The sequence below is a fragment of the Natator depressus genome, chromosome 24, assembly GCF_965152275.1.
Source record: "Natator depressus isolate rNatDep1 chromosome 24, rNatDep2.hap1, whole genome shotgun sequence".
In the NCBI taxonomy this organism is placed as follows: domain Eukaryota; kingdom Metazoa; phylum Chordata; order Testudines; family Cheloniidae; genus Natator; species Natator depressus.
Genome location: NC_134257.1, coordinates 14,659,940 through 14,670,007, shown reverse-complemented (window position 1 = coordinate 14,670,007; position 10,068 = coordinate 14,659,940). Strand labels below are relative to the sequence as shown.

The following is a 10,068-nucleotide window of genomic DNA, read 5'->3' as shown; positions in this document are numbered from 1 at the left end:
GGTGGAGTTATTGGGGGCCTAACCCAGCTGTCCCCTCTTCCACAAGGTGGGGGGTCAGTGTAAGGGGGGGTGACCAGATGCTGGTGGTGGGAGGGTTGGTGGGGCTGAGCAGAGGTGGAGGAGCGGTGTCAGGTGTGGGGGGGATCCCACGTGGGTTTTGTGGCGTTCTGTAATTCCCAATGTTCTGAATAAACTGACTAAATGCGCATTCAGGTCTATGGCAGGGACTGGGACATGGGGCTTTTCCCCTCTGGGGGACGCCAGCTCCGACCTGCCCCAGGGCAGGGCCTGGCAGGCTCAGGTGGGTGGGGAATGGTCCCCTGCTAGGGGGCACCAGCTCTATCTGGCTGCTCCAGGCTGGCTTGGCCTGTGGTTCTGCCTGGACCATCCCACCCTCCCTTGTGCCCTGCCCTAGGGGCCAGTAAAGACGGCCCTGTCCCGGGCACCTGAGCCCAGGGGTTTATTCCTGTGTTGACGTAGCAACAGCCCCTGCTGCATCTTCCTTGCCTGTCCTACCCAGCGCAGCCCACTTGGGGCAGGCAGGGATCCCATCCCTGAGCTCTCTGCTCGCTGCGGCCATCCCCTCCTTGGCAGAACCACCTCTGAAGCCTTTGGGGGGGGGAGGGGTTGGGGGCAACTTTGTCCTTATCCCTCTTCCATGGAGAAACTGAGGGATGGAACAGAGAGAGGTGAGTGGCCTGAACCCAGGAGCCCTGGCTCCCAGACTCACCCCCTCCCCCTTCCTGTTGGAAATCAAGTGGAGAGAAGCTTTGCTGGGGGGGATCCCCAGCTAGGAAGTGGGGGTAGACAGCACCTATCGGTGGGGGGCGGGAGGCCCCTCTCAGGCTGATCCCTCTGACTTCCTCAGACTGGGCCCTGGGAGTGTCCCAGAGCTGGCCACCACCTGGGTGATTTGCAGGGGGGAAGGAGGGTGCCAGCACTGTACCCATCCCCTGGGAGCTGACAGGGGGCCTGGAGTACCCTTAGCTGGTTGGGGGGACATGGGCTCCTGTGGCCCCGCGCTGGCTGATAGCATATGCAGGCTTTGGCTGATCCCCAGGACAAAGCCCCGCAGCACCCTGCAAATCAAACAATTCCTCTGACCACAGCTACGATGCTGCTGGCCAGGGAGTCAACGAGACTCCACTGTCATTGCCAAGGCTGCTAATTCCCCTCAGCTCAGTCGCAGCCCGGCTGGTTAAAACATCCTCTTGCCGGACTGTGCTTAATGTGGCCGCAGAACCGAGTGCGGAGGACCGAGCAATCTCTGGGTGCAGCAGCTTTCGTCCAGCAGGCCCAGACCTTCCCAGGCATTTTGGTGCCTCGCTGCCCCTAATTTCCAGGAATGATGGTGGATCAATCTTCATAGCCCTTGTGATTTCCTTGCTGGCTCTGGGACCCCCCCCTTCAGCCCCCCTTTTGCACCCTACTGTACAAACCGGCTACTGAGGAACAAATGTAGTAGCCCAGCATGATCACAAAGCCCTAGAATCCTGGAGACGATCAAAGTGGCTCTGAGCCCGAGAAACGTCTTCCCTGCCTCTCCTCTAAATATCGAAGGCTGCCCCCAAAATCCAACTGGGTCTCTGCCATGGATCTTGTTCCCTTGATGCCAACGGGTTTTTGGTTTTATGCAGGGCACGAGATTCCCAGCTTCCTGGGCCACTGGGCTCGGAAGGGAGCGAGGAAAAAGAGCAAGTTAAAAAAAAATAACCAGCGAGAGAGAAAAGAGTGTGAAAGACAGAGAAAGAAATAAAGGGAGAGGAAAAACATTAGAAAGTGAAGGAAAGAAAGAGCATGAAAGGTAGAAGGGGGAAAAAGGAAGCAAGAACCTTCAAACTACAGAAGGAAAGGAACAAAAAAGAACAAATGAACAAACAGGAGTGCTAGATAAAGCTAGAATGGGACAGTGACAGAAAGGACAGACTGACCTGTTAAGCAAGGTTCCATCCCAGATTCTCCCTGTTGGGGTCACAGGCCCTCCCACTTCCCTTCTGGCTTGAGATCCTTTCTCCTCTGCTTGGGTTGACCATCCATAGATGCCCCATGCTCCCCAATCCCGACCCCCTTCCCACACGCTTGGGAATGGGTAGGGGGAGGCATCTTCCTTTGCGGGACTCCAGCTGAGCAGCGCCGTGGTGTCTCTCCCTGGGGCGGTTTGGTTTGGTTTGGGTTATTTAAGCTCAGCCCTGAGAGTCTGTGCGTGTGTGTGTGTGGGGGGGGCGTTTGTGGAGCCGGGGCACGCACCAGAGAGAGGAACTGAATGCAGCCCAGCACTAGCTGGAGCCCAGACGCCGGCAGCTGTAGGAACATCTCCAGAACCTACTTTGATGGTGTCGTCCATCACTGCTCCCCAAGGGGACGGATAAGCGCGGGGGGGCGGGTGTAGTCGCAAACCGCTGCGGCCGGTTTCCTATTGGTGTGACCAATTTTTGTAGAGCCTTTTTTTTTTTTCCCCTCCCTGTCTTCTTTCATCACTAGGGCTAGGCAGCTTTCTTCACTGCCATTGAGCAGCACAAGGGGCTCAGGGCAGAGAATCGGGGACCTTGTGGGGGGGGATGTACGGAGGGTCACAGGGGTAAGAATCCCATTTAGCCCTTGTATGGCAATGGCGGTGCCATGGCTTTTAGTATTCAGGTCTATTGATCTGTACACAGCAGCATCTAAAGAGACCGGGGCCGAAGCAAGGCCCCTGTTGTGCTGGGGGCTGCACAGACACAAGGACAGTCCCTGCCCCAGCTGAGATCAGGGCCCTGTTGGGCGAGGCAAGAGACAGGCCCTGCCCCAAAGAGTTTACAGTCTCCATACCCAAAAAGTGGGAGGAGAAAGAGGCCCAGTATCACACAGCAGCACTGAGAACAGAGCCCAGGAGTCCTGGCTCCTCCTGCTGTAACTAGTAGCCTCCACTCCCCTCCCAGAGCCTGGATAGAACCCAGGCGTCCTGGCTCCCAAAATGGGCAGGAGTGGGGTCTAGTGGTTGGAGGAAGGGAGGCTGGGTTTCAGGACTCCTGGGTTCCATTCCCAGCTCTTGGGTTAGAGTGGGGCTGGGAGCCAGGACTCCTGGGTTCTTCCCATCCCCCTCTTAACCATCTCACACAGCAGGAGGGGGCGGGGCAGGGCAGGAAGTGGTGATGGGGTGAAAACTACCAAGAAGTGCAAGGAGCCTGTACCAGGAACCAGGTGGTGCAGAAACCACGGCCCCCTCCCCACTTGTAACCCCCCCCCCTTGGCTGACATTGGATTGTGCCCCCTCAGCCCCCAATCCACCCCCATGTACCCTGGGGGGGCAGAGAATAGCCACAGCACAGTGTGCCCTGGCCACGCCCCCAATCCTCCCCCTACGGGCCCTGGGAGACAGAGAATAGACACCCCCTCCAACTGAAGTTTCTCAGTGACCCAAAGTGTGTGTATAGGAGGGGAATGGGGTGCGGGTAGGGGGGTGTGAGAGTATGGATTTGTGGACGTTTGTGTGTGAATCGGGTTCTGTAGGGGTTTTGTGTGTGGGCGGGTGTTTGTGTAGCTGTGCAGGTGTGTGTGTTGGTGTGGCTGGATTTGTGTGGGTGTTTGTGTATGTTAGTAATAATGGGTGTGGGGGGCTGGATTCATGCATGTGTTTGCAATTGTGTGCGTGCATGCTCTGCTGCCCTCTGCTGGCTGCAGCGACAACCGCTTCTCCACACATCAACAGCCCCCATACCGTCAACTCCAGTGGCGATTCCCCCATCCTAGAAGGGCTGGCTGGCCTGACCCTTCGCCCGTCTGCGGAGTGTGGTGGGGGCTTCAGCTCGCCCCCTGTGGCTCAGCAGGGTGCAGGTGCAGGGCGCCGGGCTCCGATGCACCTGGAAGGCAGATCGGGTGGGGCAGGGCATGTGGTTTGCGTTCCGCGTTGCTTGGTGCTAGGTCATTGCACAATCCCCAGCCACACCGCACAGCGCGCCCCGAGAGGGAGTGGGGGGCCTAGCAGATGATCCAGTACCAGGGGAAGAGGATATGTGGTTGGGGGGAGGGAAGGCCTTGGGCTGCACTGGAGGAGTGCAGAGCAGGGGTGACACCCCAAAAACCTGCAGCAAAGGGATGGAGAGATGGAGAGGGATAGAAGAGGCAGCGAGCCTAACATCTAAAAGGGGAGTGGGGTCTAGTGGTTGGGGGGGGGGCTGGTGGTCAGAATTCCTGGGTTCTATCCCCAGCCCTGGGAGGGGAGTGGGGTCTAGTGATTAGAGTGGGGGCACGGAGAGGGGCAAGCCAGGACTCCTGGGTTCTGTCCCTGGCTCTGGCTCTGACTCTTGTGTAATCCCTCAGCAGTTACCCAACCCGCCAGTGTGTGGGAACGAGGGGTGGGGCCGTGAAGGGTTCATGTTTAGTTATTCCACCTGGAAACAGTCAGAGCACACTCTGGCTGTTTTGTAGAGGCAATGCACACATTGCTTCTATCCAAGGACAAGGACTAGATATGAACCATGAAAAGTTGATTATAAGACGGTGACTGTGGGAAGCTTTCTTAGCCTGGGCTCAAGGCCTGAGAACCAGGATTGTAGTAGATAAAAGTTGGTAAATAAGAATATTAATCAATGTCATGCATTCCTTTGTTGTATCTTTTTGCTGAAGGAGTATGTAATGCATAGGGGGGAGAAATATAATAAAAGGAGAAGGTTGAAAGCTGGGGGGGCAGCAGCCCATTTCAGCTGACCAGCCTGCTTGCTTGGATAAAGCTGTGTTCTGTCTCATCATTGAACCGCCACAGGGCTGGGTTGCAACACGGCCCAGAGTCCCGTGCGGCCCCCTTAGTTACTCAACCAGGGGCAGGGTGGGAGATGGCCTGGGAGATCCGCTAAGAAAGGTGCTTCCAGTGGGTTTTTGTGTGGGTCACGCTGCCCCCTGCTGGATAGACCCCTCTAGATCAGAGCCATGGGCCCCTCTAGCCCAGTCTCAGCCTGGGTCAGACCCTGGGAGCCCATCCTCATCTGTCGCCATGGCTATGTCTATTGGTCTCTTGGAAAGGTCCATTCCCATGGGTAGCTGTCCAGTGGCAGTGAGTTCCACAGGCCTCAGCACATGCTGCATGGGGCGAGAGGTCCTTGTGTTGGGAGCAGTGGGAGTGAACTGTGTGCGGTTATGTCTCTGAGAACGATTGTGAATATTGCGGTGTGTGGGGGGTGATTGTGGCTGGGGGTGTGATTGTCCCTCTCTTTTGGGGGTGGGCTAGTGTGTGCCCCGGGTGTGTCGGGGCACAATCTCCATAGGGCCAGCTTGCATGATTTCCCATCACGAACCGGCTCGGTGCTGGTGCCCCCACACGCGGATGGGCAGTGACGGGCCGGGGGGGGGGCAGATGTGATGGATTCGGAACGAAGCACTTTGGGAAAATCAGTCAAGGGCCTGAGCAGAGCTGGGACACAGACACAGTTAGCCTGCAGCACCCAGGGAGGGGAGTAGTGTCTAGTGGTCACAGCGGGGTGGGGGCTGGGCGCCAGGACCCCTGGGTTCTCTCCCTGGCTCTGGGCGCAGAGTGGTGTCTAGAGGTTAGAACAGGGGGACTGGGATCCAGGACTCCTGGGTTCCAGAGTGGTAGCTGTTTTTTCCTGTGTCACCCTCCCTAGAGATCCCAGCCCAGCCCCCTAGCCGAATGTGAGTGGGGTCGGGGGGCGGGAGGGAGGTTGCCCTGCCACTTCAGAGTCATGATTTGAGCCCCTCCGCCGCAGGGCTCTGACATCACGGAAACACCCCTCTCCATATCTCCAGCCCAAGTCAGAAAGTAGGAGCCCGTCCCCACATGCAGAGGAAACTAGTGGGTTTTTTGGGGGTCTCTGGCAGAGATGTCCAGAGGGGCTGGACATCCACCAGACCCCCCCCCCCATGGCTGCAAGGAGAGACCCCCCCCCTTCACTCTCCTGGACAGCCCCCTGCTAAGAGGGGCCCAGGACACCCAGAGAGGGTCAGGAGGTGAGATGGGGCTGCGGTGGCAGGAAGGGGGCAGAACTGGGGGCTGGTGCCAGGTCGGGGGCAGGCTACACGAGGGAAAAACATGCGGCTTTGTTTAATATTTCCCAAGGCTGTGGCTGATACAGGTTTTTGGAATGATTTTCGGGAAATATTTTGCTTCCAAACAGACTCCAGATACCAAACGATGGGGCTAAGACGCTCCCCCTGCGCCCCTCGCCCATTACCCCAGGATCCGAGCCTCTTCCCAACCCACAGGGTAGTTCTCCTCCCAGGCTCCTGCGAGGGCGGGAAGTGCCACCAGCCCCATTTCCCGGACGGGAGAACTGAGGCCCAGAGAGACTGAGTGATGTGCCCGAGGGCACCCGGGAAGTGTGGGGCAGAACAGGGGGCTGGGACCGATATTCTTTTTTTTTCAGGAAGTTTCTGCCCTCCCGCCTCCCCACTCTACCCTGCTTCTGGGCCGCTGGGTGGTGCAGGGGCGGGGCCTCGGGAGAAGGGGCGGTTCTGGGGCGGGGCCTAGAGTGAAGGGGCGGTGCGAGGGCGGGGCCTTGCAGGAACGGGCGGGGCATGGGCAGGCCCTGGAGGGGTAGGACAATGCGGGAGCAGGGATGAGAGAAGGGCGGTGTGGGGGCGGGGTTTGGGGAAAAGGGGGAGTGTAGGGGCGGAGTTTTGGGGGAAGGGGCAGGGTAGGGTTTCAGGAGGAAGGGGAAGCACAAGGGGGAAGGGGCAATGCGGGGTTGGAGAATTGGGGAAAGGGGCGGCACGGGGCAGAGACTTGGGGGGGGGCGGGGATTGGGGGGAAGAGGCGGCATGAGAGCAGGAGATCGGGGAGAAAGTGAAGCGGCAGGGGGGAACTCGGGAGAAGGGGCGCGGCCTCGAGGGATGGGGAGGGACAAGGGTGGGGGCTCGGAGGAAGGGGAGCCACGGGAGGGGGGTGGCCACATTCCGGCGCTGGTGGCCCCCCACTTTTAGGGACCGGAAATTCCGTCGCTCCTGCACGCCCCGCACCCCCAGAAACTCCCCTCCATGCACAGCCCGGCTCTCACTGCCAGGCTCCCCGAGCCGAGTGCAGAAGCTGGGGGGAGCTCACGGTAGGGCCGGGGCAGTGGCTGGACCGGAGGCGCCCCCCGGTGCCGGGGCCGGGAGCGGGGCGGGGCCGAGAGGGGCAGCGGGGCTGCGGCGGAGCGCAGCACCCAGCGCCTGGGGCGCGGATACGGGGGGGGAGCGCGGGGCGGGTCCCCTGTCGGGGGGCGGGGTTATGCAGATCAGCCGCGTCCGGCGGCAGCGGCGAGAGGAGCCGAGGCAGCTCGTGCGGACAGATAAAACAGCGGGCGCCGGGATTGACCCGCTAACCCCCCAGCTCCCGGGAACAGACCCGCAGCCGCACGAGGCAGCTGGGTTTTTTCCACCAGCAGGTTCTTCCCCCCCAACACCCGGGGAAGGGCACCACGCCCGGCAGCGCTGCAACACCAGGCTGATGCGTGGAGCGGACGGAGTGAGCTCCTCGTCCCGCTCCCTGTTCCAAAAATCCGTGGAATAGGAAGCTCTCGCCTGGAGAACACACCGGAGACTAAACGGAGAAGACCAAACGCTACACTTGATCTGAGCCATAGGGGCCGAGAAGTGATACCGGGAGTCTGGGACACCGCGCTGCCCTCTCGCTCCCACAGCTGTTCACGTCCCCAGGAGCTACTTTGATAACTTCGTCGCTAAGTGGCAATTACTGCCCCGGAGTGACTCCGATGCGGTCGCTCAGAGCGCGAACTCCCCGCACCGGTTTCTGCTCAGACACAGAGAATTCTCTCCGCCCGCGTCCACGGCTCATCCCGCCGGGCCCCCTGGCTGCCGCCGGACGCGGCTGATCTGCATAACCCCGGCCCCCGACAGGGGACCCTCCCCGCGCTACCCCCTCGTCTCCCCGCCCCAGGCGCTGGGTGCCGCGCTCCGCCGCCCCTCTCGGACCCGCCCCGCTCTCGGACCCGGCCCCGGCCCCGAAAGGCGCCTCCGGCCGCCACTGGTCCAGCCACCGCCCCGTCCCTGCCCTGAGCTCCCCCAGCATCTGCACTCGGCTCGGGGAGCCCGGCAGTGAGAGCCAGGCTGTGCATGGAGGGGAGATTCTGGGGGTGCGGAGCGTGCAGGGGCGACGGAATTTCCGGTCCCTAAAAATGGTGGCCACGTTCCGGCGCTGGTGGCCCCCCCGTCCCGCGGCTCCCCTTCCTCCGAGCCCCCACCCTTGCCCCCCCCATCCCCCGAGGCCCCGCCCCTTCCCCCGAGTTCCCCCGCGGCGCTTCACTTTCTCCGCGATCTCCTGCTCTCATGCCGCCTCTTCCCCCCAATCCCCGCCCCCACACCGCCCCTTCCCCCAAGGCTCTGCCCGGTGCCGCCCCTTTTCCCTAATTCTCCAGCCCCGCATTGCCCCTTCCCCCTTGTGCTTCCCCTTCTTCTTGAAACCCTGGCCCTGCCCCGCCCCTTCCCCCAAGACTCCGCCCCTTTTCCCCACACCGCCCCTTTTCCCCAAATCCCGCCCATACACCGCCCCATCCACCCATCCCTGCTCCCGCATTGTCCCACCCCTCCTGTGCCCGCCCCTGCCCCGCCTCTTCCTGCAAGGGCCTGCCCCTTCTCCAGAGGCCCCGCCCCCGAACCGCCCCTTCCCTCTCCTCTCGTGGCAGGGAGTAACGCAGGACACCACGCACTTTGTTTCTTTAATAAAACAAAGCAAAAAATAAGAGATGGGAGAAGCTGGAACCCTGAAGGAAGGGTAATTGAATGTCTGTCTGTGACACACTGTACCACAAAGTAGCACCCTGTAATCCCCCCCATCCATCATTCATATATTGTTGTGATCTTTCATACAAAGCTGCCATGTAAGATATCATAGGAAAGGTCACGATCTGCTGAAACCGATCTCTCTGTCAAAATATGTATAGCATTCGTGTGTACGAAGTTGTGAGATTTTGCTGTATGGGTGTTACTGAAATATGTTGTAAGTTTGTGAGTCATCCTTTGCCAGTTTGGGAAAGTTTAACCTAAGTTGGTAAAAATAAGCTTAGGGGGGTTTTCATGCAGGTCCCCACATCTGTACCCTAGAGTTCAGAGTGGGGAAGGAACCTTGACATGGTGGCAGAGCGGTGGGATTAATTTGAAATCATTTTGAGATCAATTTGGGATTTTTTGAACCAGAAGCAGAGATTTTAAAAGGACATTTTTTTCCCCTTTGGGCTGCTGGAAAGCAGGTTTTCAGCTGAAAGCAGTTAGAGTTTTTTTGTCTCTGCTTGGGGGCCAGAGCAGAGACAAAAGGGATTTCTCTACCTAAAGGCAGGGTAGTTAACCTCCCGCAGGGAAATTCACAAATCTTCAGAGACCTGAAGAGGTGGGTTTTTTTTTAGCTAAGAGCAACTAGAGGCTTTTGCTGTCTATTTGCCTGGAGACAAAGGTGTTAGATTTTTTTACGACTGTTTTTGCAAAGTGCGGAAGCAGGTTAAGATCATGACAACCTGGGCGCTAGCTACAACAGCGGGTGCGTGTCTCCCACCACCACCGCGCTGGCCACCCCGGTGCTTCTGTCTGGGAAACGCCACCCGTTCCTAAACTGAATTTCGCACCCCTTGATAATCTGTACCTTATTCCCTGATAACCAGAACCTTCTATGCTTAAACTCTGTACCGTTTTCTTTTTACTTCAACATTATCTTTATAAAATTATTAAATCTGTTCTTAGTTTAATATCTGATATGCTCTCTTTGTGAGAGCTTCATATTAAATGGATTTTTGGAACAGGGAGCGGGATGAGGAGCTTGCTCTGTCCACTCCATGCATCAGCCTGGTATTGTAGTACTTCCGGGTATGGTGCCCTTCCCCCTGGGAAGAACATGCTGCCCCCCTGAGCCAGCCAGTCCCCCGCCCTGGGGCCGGGTGGGAGCCAGCGGCCCTTTGAGGGGAAAGGCGCCGCACCCCATTCCTCTCACCTCTGGTGGTGCACATGCCGGGTGACGTATCTCCAGATCTCCGCACACTGGCCTGAGCACATCCTGGGGATACAGAGCAACAGCATCAGCCCCACGCGGACGCGACCAGAAATCTCTACGAGGAGCATGGGTGGCCCTCGGTTCAAGGCCATATATCCCCC

The 10,068-nt window shown here is 59.0% G+C and overlaps 1 non-coding gene and 1 pseudogene across 1 annotated transcript; one reads left to right on the top strand and one right to left on the bottom strand.

Annotated features, from left to right (window-relative positions):
- Positions 1-7,376: 7,376 nt before the first annotated feature.
- Positions 7,377-7,568, bottom strand: LOC141977625 (U2 spliceosomal RNA). The gene has a single exon (XR_012636252.1). It is a non-coding gene; the product is annotated as a U2 spliceosomal RNA (small nuclear RNA).
- Positions 7,569-9,627: 2,059 nt separating this feature from the next.
- LOC141977626 (U2 spliceosomal RNA) lies at positions 9,628-9,799 on the top strand (annotated as a pseudogene).
- Positions 9,800-10,068: the final 269 nt, after the last annotated feature.